Raw genomic sequence first — 18,436 nt, forward strand, 5'->3', positions numbered from 1 at the left:
ATTGTTCAAACTACTGCACAATTGTACTCATTTCACATGCTAGCAAGGTAATGCTCAAATCCTTCCAGCTAGGCTTCAGGAGTATGTGAACTGAGAACTTCCAGATGTACAAGCTGGATTTCGAAAAGGCAGAGGAACCAGAGTTCAAATTGCCAACATTTATTGGATCATAGAAAAAACAAGAGAATTCCAGAAAAACATCTACTTCTGCTTCACTGACAATGCTAAAACCTTTGACTGTATGGATCACAACAAACGGGAAAATTCTTAAAGAGATGGGAATACCAGACCACTTTACCTGCTTCATGCAAAACCTATATGCAGGTCAAGAAGTAACAGTTAGAACTGGGCATGGAACAACAGACTGGGTCCAAATTGGGAAAGGAGTATGTCAAGGCTGTATATTGTCACCCTGGTTATTTAACTTATATGTAGAGCACATCCTGCAAAATGCCAGGCTAGATGAAGCACAAGCTGGAATCATAATCACTGGGAGAAATATCAACCACCTTAGATACACAAATGATATGATCCTTATGGCAGAAATTGAAGAGGAACTAAAGAGCCTCTTGATGAAGGTGAAAGAGGAGAGTGAAAAATCTGACTTAAAACTCAATATTAAAAAACTAAGATCACGGCCTCCAGACCTTCATGGCAAATAGAATGGGCAAACAATGAAAACAGTGACAGACTTTATTTTCTTGGACTCCAAAATCACGGCAGATGGTGACTGTACCCATGAAATTAAAATACACTTGATCCTTGGAAGAAAAGTTACAGCAAACCTGGATAGATCAGTTCAGTTCAGTCACTGAGTCATGTCCGACTCTTTGTGACTCCATGAACTGCAGCACGCCAGGCCTCCCTGTCCATCAACAACTCCCAAAGTTTACCCAAACCCATGTCCATTGAGTCGGTGATGCCATCCAACTGTATCATCCTTTGTCGTCCCTTTCTACTCCTGCCCTCAATCTTTCCCAGCATCAAGGTCTTTTCGAATGAGTCAGCTCTTGCATCACGTGGCCAAAGTACTGGAGTTTCATCTTCAATATCAGTCCTTCCAATAAACACCTAGGACTGATCTCTTTTAGGATGGACTGGTTGGATCTCCTTGCAGTCCAAGGGACTCTCAAGACAAAAAGCAACGATTCTTCAGTGCTCAACTTTCTTTATAGTCCAACTCTCATATCCATACATGACTACTGGAAAAACCTGAACCTTGCCTAGACAGATCTTTGTTGACAAAGTAATGTCTCTGCTTTTTAATATGCTGTCTAGGTTGGTCATAACTTTCCTTCCAAGGAGCAAGCGTCTTTTAATTTTATGGCTGCAATCACCATCTGCAGTGATTTTGGAGCCCAGAAAAATAGTCAGCAACTGTTTCCACTATTTCCCCATCTATTTGCCATGAAGTGATGGGACCAGATGCCATGATCTTAGGTTTTTGAATGTTAACTTTTAAGTCAGCTTTTCACTCTCCTCTTTCACTTTCATCAAGAGGCTCTTTAGTTCTTCTTCACCTTCTGCCATAAGGGTGGTGTCATCTGCATATCTGAGGTTATTGATATTTCTCCCATCAATCTTGATTCCAGCTTGTGCTTCATCCAGCCCAGCATTTCTCATGATGTACTCTGCATAGAAGTTAAATAAGCAGGGTGACAATATACAGCCTTAGCGTACTCCTTTTCCTATTTGGAACCAGTCTATTTTTCCATGTCTACTTCTAACTGTTGCTTCTTGACCTGCATACAGATTTCTCAAGAGGCAGGTCAGGTGGTCTGGGATTCCCATCTCTTTCAGAATTTTCCATAGTTTATGGTGATCCACACAGTCAAAAGCTTTGGCATAGTCAATAAAGCAGAAATAGATGTTTTTCTGGAACTCTCTTGCTTTTTCCATGATCCAGCAGATTTTGGCAATTTGATCTCTGGTTCCTCTGCCTTTTCTAAAACCAGCTTGAACGTCTGGGAGTTCACAGTTCACGTATTGCTGAAGCCTGGCTTGGAGAATTTTGAGCATTACTTTACTAGCATGTGAGATGAGTGCAATTGTGTGGTAGTTTGAGCATTCTTTGGCATTGCCTTTCTTTGGGATTGGAATGAAAACTGACCTTTTCCAGTCCTGTGGCCACTGCTGAGTTTTCCAAATTTGCTGGTATATTGAGTGCAACACTTTCAAGCATCATCTTTCAGGATTTGAAATAGCTCAACTGGAATTCCATCACCTCCACTAGCTTTGTTTGTAGTGATGCTTCCTAAGGCATCTGAGGAGGGCTTACAAATAGCTGTGAAAAGAACAGAAGCAAAAAAACAAAGGAGAAAAGGAAAGATATACCCATTTGAATTCAGAGTTCCAAATAATAGCAAGGAGAGATAAGAAAGCCTTCCTCAGTGATCAGTGCAAAGAAATAGAAGAAAATAATAGGATGGGAAAGACTAGAGATCTCTTCAAGAAAATTAGAGACAAGGGAACATTTCATGCAAAGATGGGCACAATAAAGTACAGAAATAGTATGGGCCTAACAGAAGCAGAAGATATTAAGAAGAGGTGGCAAGAATACACAGAAGAACTATACAAAAAAGATCTTCATGACCCAGATAATCACAATGGTGTGATCACTTACCTAGAGCCAGACATCCTGGAATGTGAAGTCAAGTGGGCCTTAAGAAGCATCACTACAAACAAACCTGGACAGTGTTATTAAAAAAGCAGATACATTACTTTGCCAACAAAGATCTGTATACTCAAAGCTATGGTTTTTCCAGTAGTGATGTATGGATGTGAGAGTTGGACCATAAATAAGGCTGAGTGCAGAAGAATTGATATTTTTGAACTGTGGTGTTGGAGAAGACTCTTGAGAGTCCCTGGACTGCAAGGAGATCCAGCCCGTCCATCCTAAAGGAAATCAGTCCTGAATATTCATTGGAAGGACTGATGCTGAGGCTGAAGCTCCAATACTTTGGCCACCTCATGCAAAGAGCTGACTCATTTGAAAAGACCCTGATGCTGGCAAAGATTGAGGCCGGGAGGAGAAGGGGACAACAGAGGATGAGATAGTTGGATGGCATCATCTACTCAGTGGACATGAGTTTGAGCAATCTCTAGGAGATGGTGAAGGACAGGGAAGCCTGGCCTGCTGCAGTCCATGGGGTTGCAGAGTCGGACACAAATGAGCAACTAAACAAGAATGTTTATAGTTCCTTTCTTTCATGGCCCCAAACTGTCTTCCGGTTTTATAACACTATCAATTTCCCTTGACCTTTCAGGCCTACTATTTGGAACTGACTTCCACTAGATGCTGCACGTTTCACTACCCTTGTGGGTTCTCTTACCTTCATCCTCCTCTGTTAGCAGCTGCTTCATTAATCTCTGCTCAGTTAATCCCTCTAAGTACACATTCTTTCCTATGGACTCTAGCAGAGATATTGCCTATCTAGAAGTTTTAATGAACATAACTTTAGATTGTTTTTAAAAATCAGAAAAGTGAAAGTGTTAGTTGTTCAGTCATGTCGGACTCTTTGTGACCCCATGGACTGTAGCCCACCAGGCTCCTCAGTCCATGGAATTCTCCAGGAAAGAATACTGGAGTGAGTATCCATTCCCTTCTCCAGGGGATCTTCCGAACCCAGGGACTGAACTTGCATCTCCTGCATTGCAGATAGATTTTTACCATCTGAGCTACCAGTGAAGCCCCCTTAAAATTCAGAACCACTTTACAATATTATGAGTTACAAAATGCTAGTATCACAGGGTATTTCATTATATCCTGTTCTAAAGTATATTTGGAAGGAATATTTGGTTCATGATATAAGAAAATGTATTAATATAAAAGTCAAAATGTGATATCTACACTATTTCACCTATTTCTGATAATGTTTAAACAAAGTTTCTCTTCTGAGAGTTTTTTTAATAATAGCAACAAAGAAATGTGCTATCTGACAAGTGAGTCTGAGCTCACTTGTTAGAGTTTAAGCCATTCTGCTCTTTCCTTCTACTAACTGTATATTTTGAATCCATCCTGATCCATCTGTGATGCCCCACAATAACCTAAGTTCCTTTGAAGTCTGAAACCAACTTATCTGATGTCTCTTTCTCTTCACTATCTGTGCTAAAGCACTTCATTTATTTTTAGCCCAAACTAACTTCCTCCTCACTTTCCATCAAGGTGCCTTACCAAGAACTACTCTGACCAGATGAAGAAAGAAATAAAAGGAAGGAACACAAGCTAGAAAATGTAAATGAAAAATCACAGAAAAGAAGGGAAAGAAGACAGAGTAGAAGATAAAAACACTATCTTGTAACCATTTCATTTAGTTGCCTACAATTTCCAGATATAGCCCTTGCTGTCAATTATAGGGGAAACTTGAAATCTTCAAAACTCCTGTATTCCTTTCCAATGACCCTTTAGTAGTTAATGGCTATAAGTAGTTTCATTGAAGATAGAAAGAAGAAAACGTGGTGAAGGAAAAGAGGAAGATACATGTAAAAACATGACTTATCAGTAAGGGGCATGCACACATAGATGATACTGATTTTGAAGCAAATAAACAGAACAGGTATGAGTTTGGACCCTTCATTTGATTACCTGATGCAACCTCTTTCCATCTCATATTGAATGTTCTCATCCAACTCAATACCACCAGCAGTTAAAATATACTTGATATTTTATTTTGCTTCTTTGTCTAATCTGATTGATGATTCTTTATAGTTTCTTCCTTGCTTCAAATACTTTCATGCTTGATTTCCTTGTTTTAAACATAACCCTTTCAAGCCTATGTCTAATCATTTCCTTATCTGTTTCTAAGGCCTATTGTTTTTACCGGGTTTTGTTGGGTTTTCCTTGTACGCTTACTTCTTCTTTACTTTGAACTGCTTATGAAAATGTTTGAGGGTTGGGATTAGAATGGGTTTCTTCCAAGACGGTTTGCATTTGCTCTACCAAACTGCTGAGGCACTACAAGTTTATAATCACTTAATTTGTTTTTGGCCTGAAGTTTTCTGGACACCACAAAGGTAGTGGGATTTTGTGCTACAAACCCATGTAAGGCCAATTCACAGTTCCAAGTTCAAAATGGCATGGTTTCCCAATCTGTTCAAAGCCAAGGTTTGAGCCAGTTGATTAGTCTGACAGTTGCCTGGGAGGTAGTTATTACTATTCCATCATGTTGTTGAGAATAAAAACCTTCAAAGGGGGTCCCAATTTTACATAAGTATGATTTCCAAATAGACTTCCCATTGTGAGAAGCCCTGGGTTTTTCTCTTGTTCTCTGTATCCTATGAGGGCATATAAAGTCCAAGTTCATCTTATGTTGTAAATGTTCTCAAGTTGAAAGCCAGCTCTGGGCTCAGTTTACTTCTCGAAATGTCTGTTTTTACATGGTCACCAGTTTAAAATTCATCACTCTTTTAAGTGCATCCATGCTCTTTAGATGTTTTGTTTCCCATAAGTTTTGGTTATTTTCAATGGGACTCAAATATTTAGATTATCACAGCTCCAAATATAGAGATATAGGAGGAGTATTTTCATAACTCTGGGCTCTGAAAAGACTTTTTTAAATGAGTGTCTTTTAAGCAGCACAACACTGAGTAACTAGTCAATTTCTTTGAATGCAGCTGCATATTTTAAATAGCAAAAATATTCTTCATATGAGCATTTCTTATGCTGGGAAACACTAAGGGCATAAAGTTTTAAACATAGCTTTCTGAAGGATGTCCTCTAAGGAGACAGAGGAAAGTTAGCCATGAATGTTGTTTCAAAGAAACAAAGTTCTGTATTCTGGATAATTAGCCCCTCAATATGCTTTGCAGTAAAACAAATTTTGATTTACTAAGTTTGAAAACATTGAATACTACATTATCCATATGATATTATCTTGGAGATTAATAAAATACATTACCATAGAAAGGCTGAAAAGACTTCTAATATAGAGAAATCTTATTTTTGTGAAACTGATTTGAAGCTGAAATTTTTCCTTTTGTCTAGAAGAGAGGAAACTAGCATGCCATATAAAATATTTTGTGAACCTTGCTTTAAGATATGCTCCAGCATGTTATATGCCAAAGATAAAGAATTTTCATAACAGAATACATAATATCTCCTTTATATGATTTTTATCAATAAATTATTAGCTGCAAATGAATGACAGAGAAATAAAGATTCAAAGTTTCTAACAAGACTCAGAATAGCAGGCATTCCGCCCTTCCTCATTCCTTCTTAGATTATCTTTTTCATTTACCTTCTTGGACAGTATACTCTCCCGTTTTCTGCTGCTTTACTGGCTGCTCATTCCCAGGCTTCATTGCTAGTTTCTTCTCACCTACTCAGCGTCCTAATGGTCAGTGCTTAGGTATCTTCTCTATTTACACTCATGACAATGGTGATCTTATCTGATCTTAAAACCTAATATGTTTATGTTGAGATTTCCAAATTTATATCTTCAACCCAGACTTCTTTCTTCAACCCCAGCTTCAAATATGCAGCCAGCCACTTTACATCTTCACTTGGATGTTTCAGACTCAATCCTCCCAAAACTGAACTTCTGAACCCCAAATCTGCTCCTCCTATATCCTTTGCTGTCTTGCTTAATGTCCTTTGTTCCAGATGCCAAAACCTTGAAAGTATCATATTTGCGTTCTCTCTTTTTCTAACCATGTAAATCCAATCCACCAACAAATTCTATTGATTCTACCTTTAAGGTATATCCAGAATAAACACTTTCTCCTCCTCCAATGCTCCATTCTTGATCCAGGGCACCATCAACTCTTACCTAGATTATTATAATAGTTCCTCACTAATCTTCAACCTCCAATCATCCTTCCTTGCCCACTGTATCAGTCAGGTTACTCTAGAGAACAGAACCAATAGGAAGCTGATAGATATAAATACACACACACACACAGAGACACACAAATATATATATATATATAGAGAGAGAGAGAGAGAGACAGAGAGAGAGAGAGACAGAGAGAGAGAGATACAAAAATAGAGAAAAAATTATTATAAGGAATTAGTTCATGCAATTATGGAAGCTGACAAGTCCCAAGATTTGCTTTCAGTAAGCTGAAGACCCAGGAAAGCCAATGGTATATTTTCAGTCCAAGTTCAAAGGCCTGAAAACTAGGAAAGCCAATAAAGTAGTTCCAGTCTAAAGACAGGTCAGCAGGCTAGAGACCCTAAAAGATCTGATGCTTCAGTTCATTTTTCAAAGCAGGAAAAAAGCCCAATGCCCCTGCTCAAAGACAGGCATTAGAAATTCCATCTTATTTGGAAGGTAGTTAGCCTTTTGTTCTACCCAGGCTTTCAACTGATTGAATGTGGCCCACCCACATTAGAGAAGATAATCTGCTTTACTCAGTCTATTAATTTAAATGTCAAATTCATCCTAAAATAACTGAAGAGACTCCCAAAATTATGTTTGACTAAATGGGTACCCATGGCTCATTTACATTAATACATAAAATTAACCATTATACCCAATATAATCAATGTTCATTATAACACAGATTGTTCTATTAAAACAAAATCTGTATCTTGTCATGCTTCAACTTCTTCATTGGCTTCCCTTCTCTTTATAATCATTTATAAGGCCCTGTCCAGTATGCACCCCTTATTTTTCATTTCCTCTCTTTCTTCAATTTCTGTTGCTCATTTAGCTCTTGAGCACCATTCTAGTTTTCCCACTCCCTACTCAGGGTCTTTACACTTCTGTTCTTTCTGTCTGGATTGCTTGTCCTCTCAGATATCTATCTGGATCAATCATTCCCATCAATTCTTTGCTTCAATATTACCTTCTTAGTAAGAGTTTCCCTGGCCATGCTATCCAAAATTTAGGCTCTGCAGTCCATACTCCTTATCATAGCCACTGCTTGAAATTTTTCTCCATTGTCTTTATCACCATGAAACTCACTGAATTTTATCATTTGTTTTATTTTCTTCATATGTCACTAGAAGATAAGCTCCATAAGGGCAGAGAATTTTGTCTGCTTTATGCATGTCCTATTCCTGGTGCTTAGAAAATTCCTGAAGCACAGAAAATGTTTACTAAACATTTTTAAATGAATGCAGTCTCTTCATATTCATATATGTTTCACTGTGAAAAAAAATTTGACATTTTTTCTCACTTTAAATAACAAGTTTTCTGACTAAAAACAGAGAGGCTGCAAAAGCACCTGTAGGTTGAATTTCTCAAATAGAATCTCCTGCTCTGTTTATGTTCTGAGATAAGTACTCAATGGAAGCCTTGTAATTTGTTTTATAGGAAATGACTAGAAAATACTTTTCACTTCAACTGGAACAGAAAACACTAGGTTTGGGGTCTCAAAATATCTCTTATAGTGTTAAAGAGGCTTTGCCATGTTAATTTTTCTCAACTCTTTGATCACCATTATTTTTCTAATATACATGAAAATCAACTGTAGAGCAGAGATATACAGAGTAGATTCTCCATTTAAGAGGAAAATGATCAATTTGAACCTACCCCAAAAGTTCAGACCCAACATGGAGATATGTCGTGTAGGTCTAATTATTGTGATCAATAATGCTGGTTCCTTAGTTAGAGAGGTATGTGAAATTCCTTCTCCATTCAGTCCACTGGGTAACATTTAAGAATAATAACTTATCATTGAGGAAAGTTTGCTCATCTTTTGCTTTTTTACTTAAGCTGTCCTTCCACAGAGGCCCAGCACATGGGATTAATTTCTTAATAATCCAAATCATCTAGAATTAAAATAGTGTATCTTAGTCATTCCTAACCCAGACATTTTAGCTACCTGTGATTTTAACTGAGTCAGGTTTCAAAAGGTCCACAAGGCAGGAAAAATTAATATCTACTGCTTTGCCTACTTAGCAACAGTTACTAGGCTAGGCGTGTGTGTGTGTCTGTGTGTGTGTGTGTAATTCCTCATAATGGACTATGAGATGGGCAATGTTATCCCCATTTCCACAGGTGAAGTAATTTTACTGAGGCTAAACCCTTTGACTGTGTATATCACAACAAAATGTGGAAAATTTTAGAGAGACGGGAATACCAGACCACCTTACCTGCCTCCCGCGAAACCTGTATGCAGGTAAAGAAGCAACAGTTTGAACCAGGCATGGAACAATGGTCTGGGTTCAAATTGGGAAAGGAATACATCAAGGCTGTATATTGTCATCCTGCTTATTTAATTTACATGCAGAGTACATCATGCGAAATGCCGGGCTGGAGGAAGCACAAGCTGGAATAATAATTTGCCGGAAGAAATATCAATAACCTCAGATATGCAGATGACACCACCCTTACGGCAGAAAACGAAGGGGAATTAAAGAGCCTCTTGATGAAGGTAAAAGCAAAGAGTGAAAAAGCTGACTTAAAACTTAACATACAAAAAACAAATATCATGGCATCCAGTCCTATCACTTCATGGCAAATACATGTGGAAACAATGCAAACAGTGAGAGACTATTCTCTTGGGCTCCAAAATTACTGTGGTCAGTGACTGCATTCATGAAATTAAGACGCTTGCTCCTTGGAAGAAAAGCTATGACCAACCTAGGCAGCATATCAAAAAAGCAGAGACATTAGTTTGCCAACAAAGGTCCATACAGTCAAAGCTATGGTTTTTCCATTGGTCATGTACACATGTGAGAGCTCAACAATAAAAAAGGCTGAGAGCTGAAGAACTGACGCCTTTGAACTGTGGTTCTGGAGAAGACCCTTGAGAGTCCCTTGGATAATAAGGAGATGAAACCAGTCAATCCTAAGGGAAATCAACCTTGAATATTCAATGGAAGGACTGATGCTGAAGCTGAAACTCCAATACTTTGGCCACCTGATATGGAGAGCTGCCTCATTGGGAAAGACCCTGATGCTGGGAAAGAATGAAGGCAGGAGGAAAAGGGAATGACAGAGGATGAGATGGTTGGACAGCATCACTGACTCAATGGACATGAATTTGAGCAAACTCCAGGAGATGGTGAAGGACAGGTAAGCATGGTATGTTGCAGCCCATGGAGTCTCTAAGAGTTGGACATGACTGAGAGACTGAAAACAATTATAGCTAGTATATGTAAAAAGATTATAAGCATTTCTAATTAAATGTGACTTTTCTTGCTAAGTTGTTTTCACATAAGATTTATGAGATTTACAGCAAACAAGTATAAGACTATCTCTGTCAGTGACCTTAAGGTGAACCTTTCCTTTCATATCCCATGAATTTGGAAGGATTCATGGAGCTGCATAAGATGAGAGCAGTTGTGTCTTTTCTCAGCTGATTGTACAGCTTCAGCTTTTCCCAAACCTGTGGAAACTAATAATCATATGGAATTTGGAAAAGGAAACTTCAATTTAAGTTTGCAATCTGTTATTAACACAGCAGCCAGAATAATCTTTTTAAAATATAAGAAGTTCCACTGCTCAAATCCCTCTTGTAGAATCAGGAGCCCTTACAGTGTTCTTCAAGGCTCCACAGTTCAGTCGCTCAGTCGTGTCTGATTCTTTGCAACTCCATGAATCACAGCACACCAGGCCTCCCCCTCCCTGTCCATTACCAACTCCCAGAGTTCACTCAGACTTACGTCCATTGAGTCAGTGATGCCATCCAGCCATCTCATCCTCTGTCGTCCCCTTCTCCTCCTGCCCCCAATCCCTCCCAGCATCAGGGTCTTTTCCAATGAGTCAACTCTTCACATGAGGTGGCCAAAGTACTGGAGTTTCAGCTTTAGCATCATTCCCTCCAAAGAAATCCCAGGGCTGATCTCCTTCAGAATGGACTGGTTGGATCTCCTTGCAGTCCAAGGGACTCTCAAGAGTCTTCTCCAACACCACAGTTCAAAAGCATCAATTCTTCGGTGCTCAGCCTTCTTCACAGTCCAACTCTCACATCCATACATGACAACAGGAAAAACCATAGCCTTGACTAGATGGACCTTTGTTGGCAAAGTCATGTCTCTGCTTTTCAACATGCTATCTAGGTTGGTCATAACTTTCCTTCCAAGGAGTAAGCGTCTTTTAATTTCATGGCTGCAGTCACCATCTGCAGTGATTTTGGAGCCCAAAAAAATAAAGTCTGACATTGTTTCCACTGTTTACCCATCTAATTCCCATACTCGTATTTAATTCTTTATTACTTGTTTTCTGAACCACTGAGATTTCAGCTTTTGAGCTAAGATTCCCTGATAGCTGGCCTATCATTGAGCACAGAAACAACCACTTCCCAGAGGTTCTTAAAATCCAGTTTGACAAGATAACAACAATTATATGAATATGAAAATCTTCAGTTGCTAGCATGGCTGAGAAATTAGACCCAGAAACCTCCATAATTACCAAACTATGATTTATTTGAAATGAGTTAAAATTTATTCTTTAAAATACTTAAAGATCCAAAGGTATGTTTATATTTTTCTTACCATTTTCTCTTCTGTTTTTCCTAAAACTATTTATTAGCATTTCTTGAAGGAATCTTTAATTCAAAAAGTTTAAAGTGAGAAGATTTGCTTAATTTGGATTTGACTTTAAAGGCAAAGAACCACACTATGCCACTTGTTCCTCCCCTCAGGTCTCTGAATTTAAAACTGTCAGAGTATAGGAGAAGACCAAATTCAAAAGGCATGATTCTTGAACTGAGGAAAAGTATTTCAGTTCAGTTCAGTTACTCAGTCATGTCTGATTCTTTGCGATCCCATGGACTGCACCATGTCAGGATTCCCTGCCCATCACCAACTCCCAGAGTCCACCCAAACTCATGTCTATTGTGTCAGTGATGCCATCCAACCATCTCATCCTCTGTCATCCCCTTCTCCTCCTGCCCTCAATCATTCCCAGGATCATGGTCTTTTCAAATGAGTCAGCTCTTTGCATCAGGTAGCCAAAGTATTGGAGTTTCAGCTTCAACATTAGTCCTTCCAATGAACACCCAAGACTGATCTCCTTTAGGATGGACTGATTGGATCTCCTTGCAGTCCAAGGGACTCTCAAGAGTCTTCTCCAACACCATAGTTCAAAAGCATCAATTCTTCTGCTCTCAGCTTTCTTCACAGTCGAACTCTCACATCCATACGTGACCACTGGAAAAACCATAGCCTTGACTGGATGGACCTTTGTTGGCAAAGTAATGTCTGCCTTTTAATATGCTATCTAGGTTGGTTAAACTTTCCTTCCAAAGAGTAAGCATCTTTTACTTTCATGGCTGCAGTCACCATCTGCAGTGATTTTGGAACCCAGAAAAATAAAGTCAGCCACTGTTTCCACTGTTTACCCATCTATTTCCCATGAAGTGATGGGACCAGATGCCATGATCTTAGTTTTCTGAATGTTGAGCTTTAAGCCAACATTTTTACTCTCCTCTTTCACTTTCATCAAGAGGCTCTTTAGTTCTTCTTCACTTTCTGCCATAAGGGTGGTGTCATCTGCGTATCTGAGGTTATTGATATTTCTGCCGGCAATATTGATTCCAGCTTGAGCTTCATCCAGCCCAGCATTTCTCATAATGTACTCTGCATATAAGTTAAATAAGCAGGGTGATAATATACAGCCTTGACGTACTCTTTTTCCTATTTGGAACCAGTCTGTTGTTTCATGTCCAGTTCTAACTATTGCTTCCTGACCTGCATTTAAAAGCCTCTAAAATGAACAGCATACAAACCACAATCCTCATTTACTAGGAGGCTATGGCTGTGGGAGAAGAGAAGGAAAAACTGTAGAGAAAAGTTCTGTGGTTACAAATACTTTTTCTAGAACTTTCACCTGTTTCTGTCTCTCTAAAATCAGCCCTTACCAGTCACAATATCAGCCCCACACCATAACACGAAATTTCATACAGAACTGTTCAGAATAAGAAGAAATATTCTCTCTTCTTATGACTGAAGAACTCAACATACAGAGAGAAATATATTGGAGCTCCTGTGAACTTATATTTTACTAAGAAGTAGCTAATTTATTGTCAATGTGTGGCCTCACTGTTCTATTTCATCTAAATATCAGAACTCTCTATATCACTGAATTTCTCCATTTTTACTTATTTGCTTTCAGAGATAAACTGGTTTTCACTTTACAAAAAATATAATTTGTTTACAGTAAAAATTTATTTATTGTATTTATAGTCATAGTATGTTTACACAGCCTCAACATTAGTTTATAACCCTAAAGCTTTAGGAGGTGCTGTTGTTGTGTAAAGGTGGAAAATTGATTACCAACCTACTGTATATTTTCGTATGCATGACTGATGGCCACAAAGTATTATATAAGTAAATACCTGGATTTGAACCAGCAGGAGAAGATAGACAACTTAAGTAAATTTCAGGGAAATCTAATCTTTGTGAAAAAACATATTTCCATCAAGAACATAAATCACAGTATAAGTTTATGGACCAATAGATGTTTCTAGACAGAAATGCAATTCATTAGGCAAATATACCTTTATTCCCTTTAGGGACAGTAATTCAGTGTATCAGCCATATTGCAACAATGGCCTGAATATCCCATTCCTCACCCTTGACTCTAATGATTCATTCTGTTTAGTTCTATTACCTGATACATGTCAAATTTACTTTTGTACATGAAATTCCATGAAAAGTGCAGTTTATAATCACTGGCATTGTCTCATCTTCCTTTTACAAATACTAATAAAATAATTTAAATACTGATTATGCTCAACTGGTCAAATTTTTATACTATGTCCTTGTATGGGTTTTGAAGCTATATATACGTCAAATCACAAGCTGAGAACAAGATTACTAGGAGAAATATATCAACCTCAGATATGCAAATGATATCACTCTAATGGCAGAAAGCAAAGAGGAACTAAAGAGCCTCCTGATGAGGATGAAAGAGGAGAGTGAAAGAGTTGGCTTAAAACTCAATATTCAAAAAATGAAGATCATGGCATCAGGTCCCATCCCTTCATGGCAAATAGACAGGGGAAAAGTGAATCAGGGACAAATTTTATTTTCTTGCACTCCAAAATCACTGCAGATGGTGACTTCAGCCATTAAATTAAAAGGCACTTGCATCTTGAAAGGAAAGCCATGACAAACTTAGACAGTGTATGAAAAAGCAGAGACATTACTTTGCCAACAAAGGTCCATCTAGTCAAAGCTATGGTTCTTCCAGTAGTCATGTGTGGATGTGAGAGTTGGACCACAAAGAAGGCTGAGCACCAAAGAATTGATGCTTTGGAACTGTGGTATTGGAGAAGACTCTTGAGAGTCCCTTGGATTGCAAAGAGACCAAACCAGTCCATCCTAAAGGAAATCAGTCCTGAATATTCATTGGACGGACTGATGCTGAAGCTGAAGCTCCAATATTTTGGCCACCTGATACTAAGAGCCAACTCATTGGAAAAGACCTTGATGCTGAGAAAGACTGAAGGCAAAAGGAGAAGACAGCAGCCAAGGGTGAGATAATTAGATTGCATCACCAACTCAGTGGTGATAAATCTGAGGAAACTCCAGGAGATGGTGAAGGACAGGGAAGCCTGGAGTGCTGCAGTCCACAGGGTCTCGAAGAGTCAGACACAACTGAGAGACTGAACAACAATGTACATCATTATTAATAGTTGTGATCAAGTAACAAGTCTAGCAGAGCATTTTGGTTTTGCCACATGACATGCAGGATCTTAGTTCCCTGATGAGAGATGGAACCCATTCCCCATAGAGTGGAAGCACGGGGTCTTAACCACTGAACTGCCTGGGAAGTCCCAAGTATAGCATCTTTAATGCTATCTTACATAAATTCTTTGGGATGGACTAAGTTTTAAAATATTTTGTTCATTCACATTTTTTGAAACTTTTAGAACTTCAATGATTCATGTAAAAAAATATAATTAAAGAATCGCTAAAGTGATTTTTCTAATTATTGCACCAGGTCTTAAAATAGTAATTACAAATTCATAAGGAGAGTTACCACCGAGCAAGGACACACACATCATCACACTGAGAGATTATTTAGCCTTTTTGCACTCTCTCTAACTCTACTGATGACCTTGCAAGGTAAGTGTGAGTTCAGTCTATTTGGCAAGTGAGCATGTTGTAAACATGATTAAAGCTGCTAACCGAAAGAAATTTATATTTTTAAGAATTTATTTTGTTTCTTTTCAGAAACCATCATTTTGATTCTGTAGGTTTTATGAGTTACTAATAAAACAGCTTATCCTTCCTTCTCTCTATCTCTCCCTGCCTTAGATAACAATATCTCAAGTTTAACTAACCAATGTAGCAAAAATTTTTATTCATGCACTGCTTTGCACATAGAATATATTCACAACTAATAAGTAACATGTATTCATAAGTAATTACTGAGAAATTACTTGATAATTATTAAATAAATTACATATGGTATCTTAGTATTTCAGGACATAACTGATAATTCATAATACACTTCCTTCTATAACTGTTTAGTTCTGATATTTGTACTAGAAGCCAAAATCCTTTAAATTATGTGGGATGCTTCTCCTCTTATGGTTGTTTATGGGGAAAATATCATCATCTGTAAGGTTTTCTGAGTGCCTAAAATGAGCTTTAGAAAATTCAACCTGGTCCCTGACCTTTGAAAATTTACAAAAGAAGGCAATATGACTCACTTCCTAGTCACTGTACATATATCACTGAATTATGTAATGAATTAAAGACCCAAAAGAAAACTCATGGTACCATGCTCTGGGTCACTGTTCTCTAACTCTAAGAGAAACTCAGACCCTTAGAGTCATTTTAATTTGACAGCAGACATAATTCTAACTACCTTACTTCATCCCCCTCACTGTTCCCTTTTCCTCTCTTCTCCCTAATATATTCCTCTGGGATCATCCATCCTTACCTCCCTGCCTCTTTTGGCATCTACAGTACCTCCACCTAAACTCAAGTCTTCATTCTGTTTCTCCTGACCACAGTATTGTTCTTCTCAGTGGCTCCAGTCTCATCTTCCCTCTCATAGGCTTCACCAAAGGTGTGTGTGTTTGCTCAGTTGTTCAGTCAGGTCCAACTCTTTGTGACCCCATAGACTGTAGCCTGCCAGGCTCCTTTGTCCATGGAATTTTCCATGGCAAGAATACTGGAGGGAGTTACCATGCCCTCCTCCGAAAGATCTTCCCAACCCACATCAAACCCACATCTCTTGTGTCTCCTGTATTGGCAGAAGGATTCTTTACCACTGCCCCACCTGGGAAGCCTTCATCAAAGATGTCCTTCCATAAAGCTAATGGACTTATATTACCTTTCAACTTAAACCTTTAAAGAATTCCTGATTAACTGAAGAACTGAGAAAGATCTTGTTAGCATGTCACACAAGGCCCTTTATTTGCTGGCTCCCACTGCCTAGAGACCCAGTGTAGGAAAGCAACTAAGGTAGCTGAGAGCCTCTCAGTAGGCATGATTACAAGTACTGCCCAGTCAGAGGCTTTGCACAGAGGTCTAACATGGTGGTCCTCAGAGACTCCAGGATATCTAGTCTTTTGAGACCTTTGAGAAGGCAAAGAGTCAGCAGGATCAGCAAAAGCTGTACTTGCTTAGCCTAACATATTCCTTGAGTTGACAGAATTGACTAAATGTTTTATTTTCAAAGTATAAACTTCTATTAAGCATAAATTCAGGAGGGTTTTTTTCAGTCTGAAATCCAGTTACTTTCACTGATTTAGTAGGAAAAAATATTGTCCTACGAGTATTTTGAAAATTGTATTCTAATACCTGAAATTGGTATCCTGACTTTTCTTAAGCTTTTATTGAAAATTTATTAGAAAGATTTTTAAATATTTTATTACAAATTGTTTAATATAAGTAATTTTCAAATGACAGCACAGAACATTAAAACCTCAGAAATAATGAGTCAAATCAGCTAAAGTAAACAAAAAATACCTGGTTCAGTTCAGTTCAGTTCAGTCACTCAAGTCATGTCCAACTGTTTGCAAACCTATGAACTACAGAACACCAGGCCTCCCTGTCCATCATCAACTCCTGGAGTCCACCCAAACTCATGTCCATTGAGTCGGTGATGCCATCCAAATCTCATCCTCTGTCATCCCCTTCTTTTCCTGCCCTCAATCTTTCCCAGCATCAGGGTCTTTTCCAATGAGTCAGTTCTTCGCATCGGTGGCCAAAGTATTGGAGTTTCAGCTTCAACATCATTCCTTCCAGTGAACACTCAGAACTGATCTTCTTTAGAATGGACTGGTTGGATCTCCTTGCAGTCCAAGGGACTCTCAAGAGTCTTCTCCAACACCACAGTTCAAAAGCATCAATTCTTTGGCACTCAGCTTTCTTTATAGTCCAACTCTCACATCCATACATGACCACTGGAAAAACCATAGCCTTGACCAGAAGGACCTTTGTTGGCAAAGTAATGTCTCTGCTTTTTAATATGCTGTCTAGGTTTGTTATAACTTTCCTTCCAAGGAGTATCTTTTAATTTCATGGCTGCAATCACCATCTGCAGTGATTTTGGAGCCCAGAAAAATAAAGTCAGCCACCATTTCCACTGTTTCCCCTTCTATCTGCCATGAAGTGATGGGACGGGATGCCATGATCTTAGTTTTCTGAATGTTGAGCCATAAGCCAACTTTTTCACTCTCGTCTTTCACTTTCATCAAGAGGCTCTTTAGTTCTTCTTCACTTTCTGCCATAAGGGTGGTGTCATCTGCATATCTGGGGTTATTGATATTTCTCCCGGCAATCTTGATTCCAGCTTGTGCTTCCTCCAGCCCAGCATTTCTCATGATGTACTCTGCATATAAGTTAAATAAGCAGGGTGACAATATACAGCCTTGATGTACTCCTTTCCCTATTTGAAACCAGTCTGTTGTTTCATATCCAGTTCTAACTGTTGCTTCCTGTCCTGCATACAGGATTCTCAAGAGGCAGGTCAGGTGGTCTGGTATTCCCATCTATTTCAGAATTTTCCACAGTTTATTGTGATCCACACAGTCAAAGGCTTTGGCATAGTCAATAAAGCAGAAATAGATGTTTTTCTGGAACTCTCTTGCTTTTTCCATGATCCAGTGGATGTTGGCAATTTAATCTCTGGTTCCTCTGCTTTTCTAAAATCAGCTTGAACATCTGGAAGTTCACAGTTCATGTATTGCTGAAGCCTGACTTGGAGAATTTTGAGCATTACTTTACTAGCGTGTGAGATGAGTACAATTGTGCAGTAGTTTGAGCATTCTTTGGCATTGCTTTTCTTTGGGATTGGAAAGAAAACTGACTTTTCCATTCCTGTGGCCACTGCTGAGTTTTCCAAATTTGCTGGCATATTGAGTGCAGCATTTTCACAGCATCATCTTTCAGGATTTGAAATAGCTTAACTGAAATTCCATCACCTCCACTAGCTTTGTTTGTAGTGATGCTTCCTAAGGCCCACTTGACTTCACATTCCAGGATGTCTAGCTCTAGGTGAGTGATCACCATCATGATTATCTGGGTATTGAAGATCTTTTTTGTACAGTTCTTCTGTGTATTCTCACCACCTCTTCTTAA

General features: G+C 38.6%; 1 long non-coding RNA gene across 1 annotated transcript in view; it reads right to left on the reverse strand.

Annotated features, from left to right (window-relative positions):
* Positions 1 to 16,208, reverse strand: part of LOC133244427 (uncharacterized) — a 100,300-nt gene extending 84,092 nt beyond the window's left edge. Inside the window, exon 1 of the long non-coding RNA XR_009735402.1 lies at positions 15,789 to 16,208. This is a non-coding gene — a long non-coding RNA (uncharacterized LOC133244427). The remainder of the gene's footprint in view (positions 1 to 15,788) is intronic.
* Positions 16,209 to 18,436: the final 2,228 nt, after the last annotated feature.

Source organism: Bos javanicus, chromosome 3, assembly GCF_032452875.1.
Source record: "Bos javanicus breed banteng chromosome 3, ARS-OSU_banteng_1.0, whole genome shotgun sequence".
NCBI classification, from domain to species: Eukaryota; Metazoa; Chordata; class Mammalia; order Artiodactyla; family Bovidae; genus Bos; species Bos javanicus.